Here is a 19,090-nt window from a genome sequence, read left to right on the forward strand (position 1 = left end):
GTTAAACTGGTTATGGTGGAGGCATTAGTTTGTGGTGCAAGTTATATCAAGGGTGCTCACGTTGACTTGAATCTGGTGGTATGTTTGCCATCTTTTCCTTACCTTTTCTTTCTTTCTTTTATAGTCTTGTTATATGTGATGTGAGCATTTGTCTAACTTCCGCACTTGTAGCCGAGGGATGAGAATGAAGAGGATGATGTTGAGACCATCAAGTTACCCATTGTGGTGGAGGAGATCAACGATTGGTAACTATTCTTCCTACATGTTTCACTTGTCATACGATACCAAATATTTATGTGGATGTTGCTTATCTTACTTGTAGACGTTCATCATGTGGATGTTGATCTTGCTATTTTGGAGATGAATGTCAAAGTGATCTTTCTCATGTGAAGGCTACTTTTGCATTTCTGTTATGTTGGAACCTTTCAAATCATGAACTATGAATTGTCACTACTAGCTTGGAGACGAACCTCTCATTTGTGTTATGTTCAACTTGTCAATTGACATGGACTTGGAATTGTCATTGCAAGTTTGTAATCGTGTCGTTCAATGATGGTAAGACCTTATGTTTGTGGATGTGATATTTGTGCTATTCTTCATCTCAGAATCAATCGTTTTGATGTCCAAAATATAAATAAAATGTTGTCCAAATTTAATTATGCCATACTAGTCATTATACAAAAACAGAGCACTCATTAAATTTGGACAGCCTAAACTATGGCCAAAAAGCTCAACAGGACACTCCCAGGAGAAGCTACAGTCTAAATAATGGCCAAAACGCTTAATAGAGCACTCCCAGAAACAGCTACAGTCTAAATACAACAAAACAACCTAAACAGTGGCCAACAAAGCACTCACAGGCTGAAAAACAGCCTAAACAGAGTCCCAACCATCGGTCCCATTCTGTCCATTTGGGCTGACCGAGCTTTGCTCCTCTCGGTCCGGTCCTGAAAAAATAAGCTCACTGGCCACCTCGGTCCGGTCCAGACCGGACCGGCCGCGGCCGGTCCAAAGGCTGGCTCGGTCAAAGCCCGGACCGAACCGGACCACGTCCACCCTGACATGAGTCCACGATGGTGCAGCTGTTGGGTAACGTAGTAATTTCAAAAAATTTCCTACACACACACAAGACCATGGTGATGCATAGCAACGAGAGGGGAGAGTGTGATCTATGTACCCTTGTAGGCCGACAGCGGAAGCGTTAGCACAACGCGGTCGATGTAGTCGTACGTCTTCACGGCCCGACCGATCAAGCACCAAAACTACGGCACTTCCGAGTTTTAGCACACGTTTAGCTCGATGACGATCCCCGGACTCCGATCCAGCAGAGTGTCGGGGTAGAGTTCCGTCAGCACGACGGTGTGGTGACGATCTTGATGTACTACCATCGCAGGGCTTCGCCTAAGCACCGCTACAATATTATCGAGGATTATGGTGGAAGGGGCACCGCACACGGCTAAGAATATGATCACGTGGATCAACTTGTGTGTCTAGGGGTGCCCCCTGCCCCCGTATATAAAGGAGCAAGGGGAGGAGTCCGGCCGGCCCTATTGGCGCGCCAGGAGGAGTCCTCCTCCTAGTAGGAGTAGGACTCCTACGAGTAGGACTCCAACTAGGAGGGGGAAGGAAGTGGGGAGGGAGAAGGAAAGGGGGCGCCGCCCCCCTCTCCTAGTCCAATTCGGACTAGGGGGGAGGAGGCGTGTGGCCCACCCTGGCTGCCCCTCTCCCTCTCCACTAAGGCCCATATGGCCCATTACTTCTCCTGGTAGGGTTCCGGTAACTCTCCGGCTCTCCGCTTTTCTCCGAAATCACCCGAAACACTTCCGGTGTCCGAATATAGCCGTCTAATATATCAATCTTTATGTCTCGACCATTTCGAGACTCCTCGTTATGTCCGTGATCACATCCGGGAATCCGAACTAACTTCGGTACATCAAAACTCATAAACTCATAATATAACTGTCATCGAAACCTTAAGCGTGCGGACCCTACGGGTTCGAGAACAATGTAGACATGACCGAGACACGTCTCCGGTCAATAACCAAGAGCGGAACCTGGATGCTCATATTGGCTCCTACATATTCTACGAAGATCTTTATCGATCAGACCGCATAACAACATACGTTGTTCCCTTTGTCATCGGTATTTTACTTGCCCGAGATTCGATCGTCGGTATCTCAATACCTAGTTCAATCTCGTTACCGGCAAGTCTCTTTACTCGTTTCGTAATACATCATATCGCAACTAACTCATTAGTTGAAATGCTTGCAAGGCTTATGTGATGTGCATTACCGAGAGGGCCCAGAGATACCTCTCCGACAATCGGAGTGACAGATCCTAATCTCGAAATACGCCAACCCAACATGTACCTTTGGAGACACCTGTAGAGCTCCTTTATAATCACCCAGTTACGTTGTGACGTTTGGTAGCACACAAAGTGTTCCTCCGGCAAACGGGAGTTGCATAATCTCATAGTTATAGGAACATGTATAAGTCATGAAGAAAGCTATAGCAACATACTAAACGATCGGGTGCTAAGCTAATGGAATGGGTCATGTCAATCATATCACTCTCCTAATAATGTGATCCCATTAATCAAATGACAACACATGTCTATGGTTAGGAAACATAACCATCTTTGATTAATGAGCTAGTCAAGTAGAGGCATAATAGTGACGTTTGGTTTGTCTATGTATTCACACAAGTATTATGTTTCCGGATAATACAATTCTAGCATGAATAATAAACATTTATCATGATATAAGGAATTAAAATAATAACATTATTATTGCCTCTAGGGCATATTTCCTTCAGCAGCAGCATCCGCAAGTGTCGTTGTCTTGTGCGACAAAGCGCAGAGCTTCTGTTCGGCAGCTCACGCGTGCCATCACAAGGTTTTCAGAACAAGCGCAACGAGTTTAGCTCTCTGCGTGCCACTACGAGGTCTTTAGAACAAGCGCAACAAGTTCATCTCCCCAGGTCCGGATTGGGGCGACGCCACTGTAGTCCCTTAGCCAATCTTCGCTTAATCTGTAGTCCCTATTTCGAGTTGCAAATGTTAGCAACAGAACCAGTATCAAATACCCAGGTGCTACTGCGAGCATTAGTAAGGTACACATCAATAACATGTATATCACATATACCTTTGTTCACCTTGCCATCCTTCTTATCCGCCAAATACTTGAGGCAGTTCCGCTTCCAGTGACCAGTCTGCTTGCAGTAGAAGCACTCAGTTTTAGGCTTAGGTCCAGGTTTGGGTTTCTTCTCTTGAGCAGCAACTTGCTTGCTGTTCTTTTTGAAGTTCCCCTTCTTCTTCCCTTTGCCCTTTTTCTTGAAACTAGTGGTCTTGTTGACCATCAACACTTGATGCTCCTTCTTGATTTCTACCTCCGTAGCTTTCAGCCTTGCGAAGAGCTCGGGAATAGTCTTATTCATCCCTTGCATATTATAGTTCATCACGAAGCTCTTGTAGCTTGGTGGCAGTGATTGGAGAATTCTGTCAATGACGCAATCATCTGGAAGATTAACTCCCAATTGAATCAAGTGATTATTATACCTAGACATTTTGAGTATATGCTCACTGACAGAACTGTTCTCCTCCATCTTGCAGCTATAGAATTTATTGGAGACTTCATATCTCTCAATCCGAGCATTTGCTTGAAATATTAACTTCAACTCCTGGAACATCTCATATGCTCCATGACGTTCAAAACATCGTTGAAGTCCCGATTCTAAGCCGTAAAGCATGGCACACTGAACTATCGAGTAGTCATCAGCTTTGCTCTGCCAGACGTTCATAACATCTGGTGTTGCTCCAGCAGCAGGCCTGGCACCCAGCGGTGCTTCCAGGACGTAATTCTTCTGTGCAGCAATGAGGATAATCCGAGCATATATCAATCTTTATGTCTCGACCATTTCGAGAATCCTCGTCATGTCCGTGATCACATCCGAGACTCCGAACAAACTTCGGTACATCAAAATGCATAAACTCATAATATAACTATCATGGAAACCTTAAGCGTGCGGACCCTATGGTTCGAGAACAATGTAGACATGACCGGGACACGTCTCCGATCAATAACCAATAGCGGAACCTGGATGCTCATATTGGCTCCTACATATTCTACGAAGATCTTTTATCGGTCAGACCGCATAACAACATATGTTGTTCCCTTTGTCATCGGTATGTTACTTGCCCGAGATTCGATCGTCGGTATTTCAATACCTAGTTCAATCTCGTTACCAGCAAGTCTCTTTACTCGTTCCGTAATACATCATCTCACAACTAACTCATTAGTTGCAATGCTTGCAAGGCTTATGTGATGTGCATTACCGAGAGGGCCCAGAGATACCTCTCCGACAATCGGAGTGACAAATCCTAATCTCGAAATACGCCAACCCAACATGTACCTTTGGAGACACCTGTAGAGCACCTTTATAATCACCCATTTACGTTGTGACGTTTGGTAGCACACAAAGTGTTCCTCCGGCAAACGGGAGTTGCATAATCTCATAGTCATAGGAACATGTATAAGTCATGAAGAAAGCAATAGCAACATACTAAACGATCGGGTGCTAAGCTAATGGAATGGGTCATGTCAATCAGATCATTCACCTAATGATGTGATCCCGTTAATCAAATAGCAACTCTTTGTCCATGGTTAGGAAACATAACCATCTTTGATTAACGAGCTAGTCTAGTAGAGGCATACTAGTGACACTCTGTTTGTCTATGTATTCACACATGTATTATGTTTCCGGTTAATACAATTCTAGCATGAATAATAAACATTTATCATGATATAAGGAAATAAATAATAACTTTATTATTGCCTCTAGGGCATATTTCCTTCAGCGGGGGCGACGACGACGACGGGTGGCGTGGGCGACGGCGGTGACGGCGACGACGGGTGGCGGGGGCGGCAAGGGCGGCGCGCGATGGGTGACGGGCGCGACGAAGAAGTTGGATCGAGAAGAACTACTGGTGGTCGATGAAACTGATTTTTTCGTAGGTGCCATATATATAGGAAGGGTCTTTAGTGCCGGTTGGAGCCACCAACCGGTAGTAAAGGCCAATTTTCGCTAGGCCAAGGGGCGGGAAACGGCCCCTTTAGTACCGGTTCGTGCCACGAACCGGTACTAAAGACCCCCCCTTTAGTACCGGTTGGAGCCACCAACCGGTACTAAAGGTTGTGCGCTGCCACCGGCGGTGCACAATGTTTAGTCCCACCTCGCCGAGCGAAGGGCAGCCGCACTAGTTTATAAACCTAGCCGCGGCTGCTCCTTCGAGCTTCTCTATATAGCAGGCTTCTGGGCCTAATTAACTAGGGCGCGCTGCCCTGTGAGCCTGCTGGCCCTTCTGGGCCTGCATTTGCACACCCTAGGTCTGGCAGGCCCACTGGGCAGCGCGCCAACAAATTTTTTATATAGTTTTTTCTTTTCTGCATTATTTATTTTCTTCTATTTATTTTTGAGTAGTTTTTTATATAGTTTTTTCTTTTCTGCATCATTTATATTTTGTATAGTTTTTTATTTTCTGCATTATTTCTTTTCTTCTATTTATTTTCTTCTATTTCCAGTTTATACATGAAGTGCGTCCAGTTTTTGCCGTGACCCTCTCTACTCTTTCGCACATGCTATGTGGGTGAAATGATGATACCATGCCAAGTTTCAACATTTTCAAAATTCATTTTGTAGTGATTTTCAATTTCACGGTCATTTAGCTCTCTAAACAATTAGGTAAATGACCGAAAAATAACAAATGATGTCAGAACATGTTGGAAATTGATGATGTCGCTTTGAATGTTGTATACTGAACACAAAAGAAGTCCGGAGTTCAAATAAGTTTAAAAAACATTTAAGTGGCCGTGTAACAGATGAGTTCTCATCCGAAACCCTGATACTCCGAAAGAGTTTGTCCAGTTTGTACACGAAGTGCGTCCAGTTTTTGCCGTGACCCTCTCTACTCTTTCGCACATGCTATGCGGGTGAAATGATGATACCATGCCAAGTTTCAACATTTTCAGAATTCATTTTGTAGTTACTTTCAATTTCACGGTCATTTAGCTCTCTAAACAATTAGGTAAATGACCGAAAAACAACAAATGATGTTAGAACATGTTGGAAATTGATGACGTTGCTTTGAATGCTGTATACTGAACACAAAAGAAGTCCGGAGTTCAAATAAGTTTAAAAACAATGAAGTGGCTGTGTAACAGATGAGTTCTCGTCCGAAACCCTGATAATCCGAAAGAGTTTGTCCAGTTTGTACACAAAGTGCATCCAGTTTTTGCCGTGACCCTCTCTACTTTTTCGCGCATGATATGCGGGTGATATGATGATATCATGCCAAGTTTCAACATTTTTAGGATTCATTTTGTAGTGATTTTCAATTTCACGATCATTTAGCTCTCTAAACAATTAGGTAAATGACCGAAAAATAACAAATGATGTCAGAACATGTTGGAAATTGATGATGTCGCTTTGAATGCTGCATACTGAACACAAAAGAAGTCCGGAGTTCAAATAAGTTATTAAAAATAAAAAGAGGTGCAATGCTGGTTAATTTGCTTCAAGCCTTTCAGAATAATGTAGACTGCACTGCACATAGGTCAGTGCAATCTATGCTATTCCGAAAGACTTGAAACTAATTAACATGCAGGTGAGCATTGCGCCTCTTCGTCATTGTCTGTGCACTCACGGCTTATAAACCGCTCATACTGCTTCTCTCTTGGCGAGGTGGGACTAAAAATCAGCTTACTAAGAAACTCTAGTACCGGTTCATGGCATGAACTGGTACTAAAGGTCTTCGTGGGGGCCCCAGCCTAACCATAGCCTGACACAGCCTCATTAGTACCAGTTCGTGGCATGAACTAGTACTAAAGGTTGCCCACGAACCGGTACTAATGATGCCCGCCCGCCTAGCCGTTGGAACCGGCACTAATGGTCACATTAGTGCCGGCTCAAATTCAAACCGGCACTAATGTGCTTCACATTTGACCCTTTTTCTACTAGTGACATGGCCCTTATACTGCCCTTGCCAAGCAGAAGGTTAGTTCTTCCACTACCAGTGCATGCAGTCTATACTGCCAACTATCCCTGGGAAGCCCCTGCTGGCATTCATCGCCAACAAGTGGGTTGTATCTTGAGGAGTCGGCTCTCTCAAGTGAAGGAAATATGCCCTAGAGGCAATAATAAAGTTGTTATTTTATATTTCCTTGTTTATGATAAAAGTTTATTATTCATGCTAGAATTTTATTGATCGAAAACTTAAATACATGTGTGAATACATAAACAAAATATCGTCTCCCTAGTAAGCCTCTACTAGACTAGCTCGTTAATCAAAGATGGTTAAGGTTTCCTAACCATGGACATGTGTTGTCATTTGATAATAGGATCACATCATTAGGAGAATGGTGTGATGGACAAGACCCATTTGTTAGCTTAACATAATGATCATTCAGTTTATTGCTATTGCTTTCTTCAGGTCAAATACATATTCCTTCGACTATGAGATTATGCAACTCCCGGATACTGGAGGAATACCTTGTGTGCTATCAAACGTCACAACGTAACTGGGTGATCATAAAGATGCTGTAGAGGTATCTCCAAAGGTGTTTGTTGATTTGGAATAGATTGAGATTAGGATTTGTCACTCCGAGTATCGGAGAGGTATCTCTGGGCCCTCTCGGTAATACACATCATATGAAGCCTTGCAAGCAAAGTGACTAATGAATTAGTTACAGCATGATGTATTATGGAACGAGTAAAGAGACTTGCCGGTAACGAGATTGAACTAGGTATGAAGATACCGACGATCGAATCTCGGGCAAGTAACATACCGATGGACAAAGGGAATTACGTATGTTGTCATAACGGTTCGACCGATAATGATCTTCGTAGAATATGTAGGAGCCAGTATGGGCATCCAGGTTTCGCTATTGGTTATTGACCGGAGGGGTGTCTCGGTCATGTCTACATAGTTCTCGAACCCGTAGGGTCCGCACGCTTAACGTTCGATGACGATATAGTATTATATGAGTTATATGATTTGGTGACCGAATGTTGTTTAGAGTTACGGATGAGATCACGAACATGATGAGGAGTCTCAAAATGGCCGAGAGGTAAATATTAATATATAGGACGATGGTATTTGGACACCGGAAGTGTTTGGGGGGTACCGGGTACTTATCGGGTCATCGGTAGAGGTTCCGGGCACCCCCGGCAAAAAATATGGGCCTTATGGGCTAAGAGGGGAAACGCACCAGCCACAAGGGGCTGGTGCGCCCACCATATGGGTCAGCCTAAGAGGAGAAGGAAAGAGGGGAAGGGAAAGGAAAGAGTGGAATAGGATTCCCCCTTCCTTTTCTCTCCCCCTTCTTTCCTTCCCCCTCCGGCAAATTATGGTAGGGGGGAGGCCGAATTGGGGAGGAACCCCAAGTAGGATTCGGCCTACTTGGGGCGACCCCTAGCTGCCTCTCTCCCCCTGATGACCCACAAGTATAGGGGATCAATTGTAGCTCTTTTCGATAAGTAAGAGTGTCGAACCCAACGAGGAGGAGAAGGAAATGACAAGTAGTTTTCAGTAAGGTAATGTCTGCAAGTGTTGAAATTGTAAGTAACTGAGTAGTTCGATAGCAAGATAATTTGTAACGGGCAAGTAACGATAGTAGTAACAAAAGTGCAGCAAGATAGCCCAATCCTTTTGAGGCAAAGGACAGGCCAAAACGGTCTCTTATGATAAGCAAAGCGTTCTTGAGGGTACACGGGATTTTCATCTAGTCACTTTCACCATATTGGTTTGATTTGTGTTTGGTACTTTGATAATTTGATATGTGAGTGGACCGGTGCTTAGGTGTTGTTCTTACTTGAACAAACCTCCTACTTATTATTAACCCTCCTGCAAGCATCCGCAACTACGAGAAAAGTATTAAGAATAAATTCTAACCATAGCATTAAACTTTTGGATCCAATCGGTCCCTTACGAAATAGCGCATAAACTAGGGTTCAAGCTTCTGTCACTCTCGCAACCCATCATCTAATTGCTACTCCACAATGCATTCCCTTAGGACCAAATATGGTGAAGTGTCATGTAGTCGATGTTCACATGACACCACTAAGGGAATCACAACATACATACTATCAAAATTTCAAACACATATCAAGTTCACATGATTACTTGCAACATGATTTCTCCCGTGACCTCAAGAACAAAGTAACTACTCACAAATGATAATCATGGTCAGGATCAGAGGGGTATTAAATAGCATATTGGATCTGAACATATAATCTTCCACCAAATAAACCATAGAAATGTAATCAACACTACTAGTCACCCACAAGCATCAATCTATAGTTCTGGTAACAAGATTGAACACAAGAGATGAACTAGGGTTTGAGATGAGATGGTGCTGTTGAAGATGTTGATGGAGATTTCCCTCCCCAAGATGCGAGAGTTGTTGGTGATGATGACGACGATGATTTCCCCCTCCGGGAGGGAAGTTCCCCCGGCGGAATCGCTCCTCCGGAGGGCAAAAGTGCTCCTGCCAAAGTTCCGCCTCGAGACGGCGGCGCTCCATCCCGAAAGTCCTCTCCTTATTTTTTCTAGGTCAAAATGACCTATATACCAGAAGATGGGCACCGGAGGTGGGCCTGGGTGAGCACAATCCACCAGGGCGCGTGTGGGCTCCCTGGCGCGCCCAGGTGGGTTGTGCCCACCTGGTGGGCCCCCTCTGAGAGAGTCCTGGATTATGGGGTCCTCGGGTGTCCGGGCTGTGTAACATGGGCCGAATTGATGGGTCGTCAAGATACAAGATAGAAGGCCTTCCCCCGTGTCCGTATGGGACTCCCCTTTGCGTGGATGGCAAGTTTGGCGTCCGGATCTATGATTTCCTCTCTCTATAAACCAACTATGTACAACCCTAGGCCCCTCCGGTGTCTATATAAACCGGAGGGTTTAGTCTGTAGAGGCTATCAGAATTTACATAGGCTAGACATCTAGGGTTTAGCCATTACGATCTCGAGGTAGATCGCTCTTGTAACCCCTATACTCATCGAAGTCAATCAAGCAGGAAGTAGGGTATTACCTCCATTAAGAGGTCCTGAACCTGGGTAAACATAGTGTCCTCCTTGTCTCATGTTACCTTTGATCCTCAAACGCACAGTTCGGGACCCCCTACCTGAGATCAACCGATTTTGACACTGACATTGGTGCTTTCATCGAGAGTTGCACTGTGTCGTCGACAGAAGGTTCGACGACTCGTTCGATCATCAACATCGATGCTGTTTCCGGGGAAACTTTCCTCCCCGGTCAACTTTTTGTGTTCGGTGGCTTCGCTCTGCATGCCAATTCAATTGGTCACCTTGAACAGATCGACAGCTACGCCCCTGGTCATCAGATTAGATTCGGAAGCCTGAATTACGTCATCGACATCCGACAAGACATGATCTTCGAAGGGTTCACGGCCTCGACCACCGAAGGAAACTCGTCGGATCCATCATGAGGCACCGTTCAAGGACAACCTATCATCCCTTCCCTAGCCTTAGATCCAGAGCAGGCCACTTCATCCAAAGAAGGGTTTCTGAAACCCACTGGACTCCATTCTCCTATGGAGCTCTTATCCAGAGACCCGGAGGCAACTATGTCTTCGGCGAGCCTGGAATCAAGCCGGGCTCTCCCAGTCATCAGAGAGCCAAACTCGCCTCTGGATACCTACTCCGAACTCTCAAGGTCTGCGTCAGGTGAGCACAGCCTGGTAGAATCCGCCGCGCCTAGCCCTGTAGGAGCTCGGCTCCCAGTCCGGCCTGCGCTCTTAAGCGAGGCCTTGGAGTTAATGTGATCCCTCGCCATCATGGAGGTATCACCTAAGAACTACCCCCAGTTGAGGGAGTCCTGGATTATGGGGTCCTCGGGGAGCCGGCCTATACTACATGGGCCGGACTGATTGGCCGCGAAGATACGAGACAGAAGACCTTCCCCCGTGTCCGGATGGGGCTCTCCTTTGCGTGGATGGCAAGCTTGGCATACGGATGTGTAGTTTCCTTTCTCTGTAAACCGACTCTCTACAACCCTAGGCCCCTCCGATGTCTATATAAACTGGAAGGGATTAGTCTGTAGAGGCTAACACAAATCATACAGCCTAGACATCTAGGGTTTAGCCATTACGATCTCGAGGTAGATTGACTCTTGTAACCCCTATACTCATCAAAGTCAATCAAGCAGGAAGTAGGATATTACTTCCATTAAGAGGGCCTGAACCTGGGTAAAACATCGTGTTCCCTGCCTCCTGTTACCTTTGATCCTCAGACGCACAGTTCGGGACCCCTACCCGACATCGGCCGGTTTCGACACCGACATTGGTGCTTTTATTGAGAGTTCCTCTGTGCCGTCGACAGAAGGTTCGATGGCTCGTTCGATAATCTCCAACGATGCCGTTTCTGGGGAAGCTTTCCTCCCTGGTCATATTTTTGTATTTGGCGGCTTTGTTCTGCGTGCCAACTCAAATGGCCACCTCGAACAGATCGATAGCTACGCCCCTGGTCATCAGATCAGTTTTGGGAACCTGAACTATGTCGCTGATATCCTAGGAGACTTGATCTTCGAATGGTTCGCGACCCCGACCACCGCTCTGACCTTGGATCCGGAGCAAACCATCATGTCCGAAGATGGGAGTTTGGAGACCACCGGACTCTCCGCCGCAAACTACACTACCGAGACCCAGGAGGCCTTCGCCCGGTCAGACTCGCGGACCCTCGTCTCCCCGTCCAAACCTTGCTTTTAAACGAGGCCCTGGACTTAATGCGATCCCTCGCCATTACAGAGGAATCACTTCCGAACTACGCCCAGCCCGGACTAGGGGCTGAGAGTGGGGAATTTTACGTCCCACCCATCACCCACCTCATAGACACTGTCGAAGATTTAACCGACATGCTGGACTACGCCTCCGAAGACATCGACAACATGGACGACGATGCCGGAGACAAACAAGGCCAAGACCCGCCGATCACCGGACGTTGGACGGCCACCTCTATGTATGACGTGTATATGGTGGACACACCCAAAGAGGATGACGATGACAAGAAGGATCCAGTTGAAGACAAGCCTGCTGAAGCACCTCCAAAGCGCCGACGTCAACGGCGCCAATCAAAATCTCGTCGCGAAAAAGACAGTAATACCGGCACCAAAGACAATAACACTCCGGAAAACGCCGAAGACCCCGAAGCCCATGTCGAGCCAACATCTGAACAGGATGATCGGGAGGATGGGCAAGTTAACCCCGATGATCCAGTCGGGAACGAGGACTTGGAGGATACTAACTATCTACCACCTTCTGAGGATGATGTGAGCGTCGGCGACGAAGACTTCATCGTGCCTGAGGAACCCCTCGAGCAAGAACGCTTTAAGCGCCAGCTGATCGCCACTGCGAGAAGCCTAAAAAAGAAGCAGCAACAGCTCCAAGCCGAACAGGATACACTCAATGACAGATGGACCTAGGTCCTAGCGGCCGAAGAGTACGACCTTCAACGCCCAACAAAGAGTTACCCGAAGCGTAGGCTATTACCACAATTTGACGAGGAGGCCGTCGAGCCCATACCGTCAAGACATGACTGTGCTGATGAGCCAGACTGGCTACCGCGTGGATGAGATAAAGCGGCCACCTATGCCAAATAGCAATCCGCACCACCTCGCCGTAGAGGCAGAGAGATAGCGGCCCCAGGATACACCTACGACTTACGGCAGGACCTGGACAATAGAGCAGGCCAAGCTAGATAAATCTACGGATCAAGGGGGCGTGCCTGAATGCGAGAAGATGACCATCAGGCCTGGCGCGACAGGCACAAACTGTCGCGACCGGATTTTCAGGATATAAATTTCCCAGAAAATGGCCCTTGTGCTCACCAGCCCCAGGATTACTGTTAGCTGATGAGGCACCAACTTGATATAGAAATTCCAAGCAAAATGCAAAATATGTAGTACAAGACCATTCTGGCCTATGAGTACAACAAATGGTTTCTAGTGGTTGATGGCGGAAGCGGTTTGTGGTTCATCAGTATCTATGGGACTCCATTTCCCACAGGAACAGCTGACCAGGATAACTCCTATCTTCGTGAGGCTGCTATCACCATTGCGGAGGTTCCGGGGCTGTCATCGCAACGCTCCTCTCCATGCAAGAAATCTGGCCAAGATAATAGCTAGGGACAAGCCAGTGAGTACTTTGAATATACTTGCAAACATTATGAACACGGGTATAATATAACAAATGATGCTCATGCTCTGAAATATTCTATGATCACAATGTCAGTCACGAAATAAAAATCCATGATGCACGCAAGCAAGTTAAACATGAATATGCAATTAGAGAGTAGAAATAGAATGCACCGATCGGGTGTCTGAAGTGACGCCTCGAAAGGATACTAATATAAAGCATGCCTCAGTCGGGCATCTGAGCGACACCACATAAAGGGCTTATAAAGTAAATAAACAACAAGCATGCCAAAGTCGGGCGTCTCAGCGACACCACATAAAGGGCTTATAAGTAAATGAATAACAAGCATGCCACAGTCGGGCGTCTGAGCGACACCACATAAAGGGCTTATAAAGTAAATGAATAACAAGCATGCCACAGTCGGGCGTCTGAGCGACACCACATAAAGGGCTTATAAAGTAAATAAACAACAAGCATGCCACAGTCGGGCGTCTCAGCGACACCACATAAAGGGCTTATAAGTAAATGAATAACAAGCATGCCACAGTCGGGTGTCTGAGCGACACCACATAAAGGGCTTATAAAGTAAATGAATAACAAGCATGCCACAGTTCGGCGTCTGAGCGACACCACATAAAGGGCTTATAAAGTAAATAAATAACAAGCATGCCACAGTCGGGCGTCTCAGCGACACCCCATAAAGGGCTTATAACTAAATGAATAACAAGCATGCCACAGTCGGGCGTCTGAGCGACACCACATAAAGGGCTTATAAAGTAAATGAATAACAAGCATGCCACAGTCGGGCATCTGAGCGACACCACATAAAGGGCTTATAAGAGAATAATCACAATGAATATCCAGGAGGTAGAACCGTCCCAGGGATACTCAGTAATTCAATAATATGAATGGTTAGCCCATAATAATAATAATATGAATGCAGCAAAGTAGAGTAAGTATTTTCCTCAGTTTTTGAGAACCTAGGTATCAATCCAGTAGGAGACCACGCATGAGTCCCTCGTACCTACACAAGTAAACAAACTCCTCGCAACCAACGCGATAAAGGGGTTGTCAATCCCTTCACGGCCACTTGCAAAGATTAAATCTGATAGATATGATAAGATAATTTTTTTGGTATTTTTATAATAAAGATGCAAAGTAAAATAAAAGGCAATGAAAATAACAAAGTGTTGGAAGATTAATATGATAGAAAATAGACCCGGGGGCCATAGGTTTCACTAGTGGCTTCTCTCGAGAGCATAAGTATTTACGGTGGGTGAACAAATTACTGTTGAGCAATTGACAGAATTGAGCATAGTTATGAGAATATCTAGGTATGATCATGTATATAGGCATCACGTCCGAGACAAGTAGACCGACTCCTGCCTGCATCTACTACTATTACTCCACACATCGACCGCTATCCAGCATGCATCTAGAGTATTCAGTTCATAAGAACGGAGTAACGCCTTAAGCAAGATGACATGATGTAGAGGGATAAACTCATGCAATATGAAATAAACTCCAACTTGTTATCCTCGATGGCAACAATACTATATGTGCCTTGCTGCCCCTACTGTCACTGGGAAAGGACACCGCAAGATTGAACCCAAAGCTAAGCACTTCTCCCATTGCAAGAAAGATCAATCTAGTAGGCCAAACTAAACCGATAATTCGAAGAGACTTGCAAAGATAACCAATCATACATGAAAGAATTCAGAGAAGATTCAAATATTGTTCATAGATAAACTTGATCATAAACCCACAATTCATCGATCTCAACAAACATACCACAAGAGAAGATTACATCGAATAGATCTCCACAAGAGAGGGGGAGAACTTTGTATTGAGATCCAAAAAGAGAGAAGAAGCCATCTAGCTAATAACTATGGACCCGTAGGTCTGAAGTAAACTACTCACACATCATCGGAGAGGCTATGGTGTTGATGTAGAAGCCCTCCGTGATCAATGCCCCCTCCGGCGGAGTGCCGGAAAAGGCCCCAAGATGGGATCTCACAGGTACAGAAGGTTGCGGTGGTGGAATTAGGGTTTTGGCTCCGTATCTGGTCATTTGGGGGTACGTAGGTATATATAGGAGGAAGAGGTACGTCGGTGGAGCAATAGGGGGCCCACGAGGGTGGAGGGCGTGCCCAGGGGGGTAGGCGCGCCCCCCTACCTCGTGGCCTCCTCGCTAATGCCCTGGCGTGGACTCCAAGCTTCCTGGATTGCATTTGTTCCACAAATCACGTTCCCAAGGGTTTCATTCCGTTTGGATTCTGTTTGGTATCCTTTTTCTTCGAAACCCTGAAATAGGCAAAAAACAGCAATTTGGGCTGGGCCTCCGGTTAATAGGTTAGTCCCAAAAATAATATAAAAGTGTATAACAAAGCCCAATAATCATTCTAAATAGTATAGAATATAGCATGAAGCAATCAAAAATTATAAATACGTTGGAGATGTATCAGGTACCACGTTTAAAACACAAAGGATCACGAGGGCTGGGTGTTCTACAGATGTCCCAATCACTCCGTAAGTAACTTGAGTTGATTTTGTTCTTGGCAGCAGTTTTCCCCTCTTAGTGGTCAAAGTTCACATTTTTTCTCTTGGTTTGCAGCCTACTGGGTGTGATTTCTGGCTTTGGGAGATGGAGTATGTTGCGTACCTAGTGGATGCGCATTTCTTGGTTGGGAACCAAGATGTTGATGCCGTTGGAGCAACATGGGAGAGGAGGGAAGAACTCATTAGGGCTAGGAATGAAAGGAGAAGGATTGCAACTCAACTGGCAACTAATAGAGCTGCTTTGGCAAGGCCTGGCTCTCTACAGCAGAACATGAGCAGGCACCAAGATAGTGCATTGATTGGATTAGGTGCAGAGATCTTGGTGCTGCTGAAGCTTCTGTTAGGTAGTGTGATGTTGTTGTGTGCCCTTTGTGTTCTTATGTTGATGACAAAGTGAGGACAAGTGCTCTTTGCAACAGAAGAAATGATGAGGACAAGTGCTCATTTTGGTAGTGGAGAAGTGAATACCAGCTTTAGTAGCAATAGCATGTTAAGTACTTTCAGTAGCATTAGTATGTTCAGTACTTTCAGTAGTTTAATGTTAGTGCATGGCTATGTAGTCGGTTTGGTTGTATCAAATGTTATGGTTGTAAAGGCCAGAAATGTATGAAGTGATCTATCTTTAATGGAAACATTGTCTTTCTATTTTGTTATCTTTCTGACATGATAATTGTGAAATGAGAATGGGTAATGTGTCATATCATCTTTATGAAATGGAAAGAATGGCAGCAAGAATGTAATGTGGAAGCAGTATTGACATCAACAATAAAATGACAAGAATGGGTAGACAGACAAGACAATTTTCATACCAAAATATAGATTCTATAGTGCATCAGCATTAGCACTACTCAAAATAGAGTACCATAAGATCTTGAGATAACAAGAAAGGGAAAACAGTCATATTTTACATTGCTAAAAGAGTACTCTTGCTAAAATAAGAAAAACAGCCTCATAGATCATCTAAAGATGTCAAACATGCTTGATCTTTGTGGCACATGCCCAGCTTCCTCCATGTTTGGAAATGCCCTTTTTTGTGCTTGTTTCCTCAGCTGCTCCTTCTTTGCTGCAAGAGCTTGTCTATCTGCTTCTTTGTTTGCAGCAAGGGCTTGTTTCTCTTCCTGCTTCTTTGCTAGAAGTGCTTGTCTCTCTGCTTCCTTCTGTGCAGCACTGGCTTTCTTCTCTTCTAGTTTCTTTGCAGTAGCAGCCTCCTTTTGTACCTGTTGGGGAACGTAGTAATTTCAAAAAATTCCTACGCACACGCAAGATCATGGTGATGCATAGCAACGAGAGGGGAGAGTGTTGTCTACGTACCCTCATAGACCGGAAGCGGAAGCGTTAGCACAACACGGTTGATGTAGTCGTACGTCTTCACGGCCCGACCGATCAAGCACCGAAACTACGGCACCTCCGAGTTCTAGCACACGTTCAGCTCGATGACGATCCCCGGACTCCGATCCAGCAAAGTGTCGGGGAAGAGTTTCATCAGCACGACGGCGTGGTGACGATCTTGATGTTCTACTGTCGCAGGGCTTCACCTAAGCACCGCTACAATATTGTCGAGGATTATGGTGGAGGGGGGTGTTGGGTTTCATAGTAATTTCAAAAGTTTTCCTATGCACACGCAAGATCATGTGATGCATAGCAACGAGAGGAGAGAGTGTTATCTACGTACCCACGCAGACCGACTGCGGAAGCGCTGACACAACATAGAGGAAGTAGTCGTACGTCTTCACGATCCAACCGATCAAGCACCAAAACTACTGCACCTCCGAGTTCGAGCACACGTTCAGCTCGATGACGATCCCCTGACTCCGATCCATCAAAGTGTCAGGGAAGAGTTCCGTCAGCACGACGGCGTGGTGACAATCTTGATGCACTACAGCAGCAGGGCTTCGCCTAAACTCCGCTACAGTATTATCGAGGACTATGGTGGCTGGGGGCACCGCACACGGCTAAGGAATAGATCACATGGATCAACTTGTGTGTTTCTGGGGTGCCTCTGCCTCAGTATATAAAGGAGCCAAGGGGGAGGGGGGCGCCGGCCAGGAGGAGGGCGCAGGAGGAGTCCTACTCCTTCCGGGAGTAGGACTCCCCCCCCCAATCCTAGTTGGACTAGGATTCCCCGAGGGGGAAAGAGGGAGAGGGGGGCAGGCCACCTCTCCTAGTCCTAATAGGACTAGGGGAGGGGGGGGGCGCGGCCACCTTGGGCTGCCCCTTTCTCCTTTCCACTAAAGCCCATTAAGGCCCATATGGCTCCCGGGGGGTTCCGGTAACCTCCCGGTACTCCGGTAAAATCCCGATTTCACCCAGAACACTTCCGATATCCAAACATAGGCTTCCAATATATCAATCTTTACGTCTCGACCATTTCGAGACTCCTCGTCATGTCCGTGATCACATCCAGGACTCCGAACAACCTTCGGTACATCAAAATGCATAAACTCATAATATAACTGTCATCGTAACCTTAAGCATGCGGACCCTACGGGTTCGAGAACAATGTAGACATGACCGAGACATGTCTCCGGTCAATAACCAATAGCGGGACCTGGATGCCCATATTGGCTCCTACATATTCTACGAAGATCTTTATCGGTCAGACCGCATAACAACATACGATGTTCCCTTTGTCATCGGTATGTTACTTGCCCGAGATTCGATCGTCGGTATCCAATACCTAGTTCAATCTCGTTACCGGCAAGTCTCTTTACTCGTTCTGTAATACATCATCTCGCAACTAACTCATTAGTTGCAATGCTTGCAAGGCTTATGTGATGTGCATTACCGAGAGGGCCCAGAGATACCTCTCCGACAATCGGAGTGACAAATCCTAATCTCGAAATACGCCAACCCAACATCTACCTTTGGAGACACCTGTAATGCTCCTTTATAATCACCCAGTTACGTTGTGACGTTTGGTAGCACCCAAAGTGTTCCTCCGGCAAACGGGAGTTGCATAATCTCATAGTTATAGGAACATGTATAAGTCATGAAGAAAGCAATAGCAACATACTAAACGATCGGGTGCTAAGCTAATGGAATGGGTCATGTCAATCAGATCATTCAACTAATGATGTGACCTCGTTAATCAAATAACAACTCATTGTTCATGGTTAGGAAACATAACCATCTTTGATTAACGAGCTAGTCAAGTAGAGGCATACTAGTGACACTTTGTTTGTCTATGTATTCACACATGTATTATGTTTCCGGTTAATACAATTCTAGCATGAATAATAAACATTTATCATGATTATAAGGAAATAAATAATAACTTTATTATTGCCTCTAGGGCATATTTCCTTCAGTCTCCCACTTGCACTAGA

General features: G+C 45.6%; 1 long non-coding RNA gene across 1 annotated transcript; it reads left to right on the forward strand.

Annotated features, from left to right (window-relative positions):
• The first annotated feature begins 9 nt into the window (after positions 1 to 9).
• Positions 10 to 445, forward strand: LOC123148343 (uncharacterized). Its single transcript, XR_006473765.1, has 3 exons — positions 10 to 78; positions 172 to 245; positions 323 to 445. It is a non-coding gene; the product is annotated as an uncharacterized lncRNA (long non-coding RNA).
• The last annotated feature ends 18,645 nt before the right edge of the window (positions 446 to 19,090 follow it).

The sequence above is a fragment of the Triticum aestivum genome, chromosome 7A, assembly GCF_018294505.1.
Source record: "Triticum aestivum cultivar Chinese Spring chromosome 7A, IWGSC CS RefSeq v2.1, whole genome shotgun sequence".
Lineage (NCBI taxonomy): Eukaryota > Viridiplantae > Streptophyta > Magnoliopsida > Poales > Poaceae > Triticum > Triticum aestivum.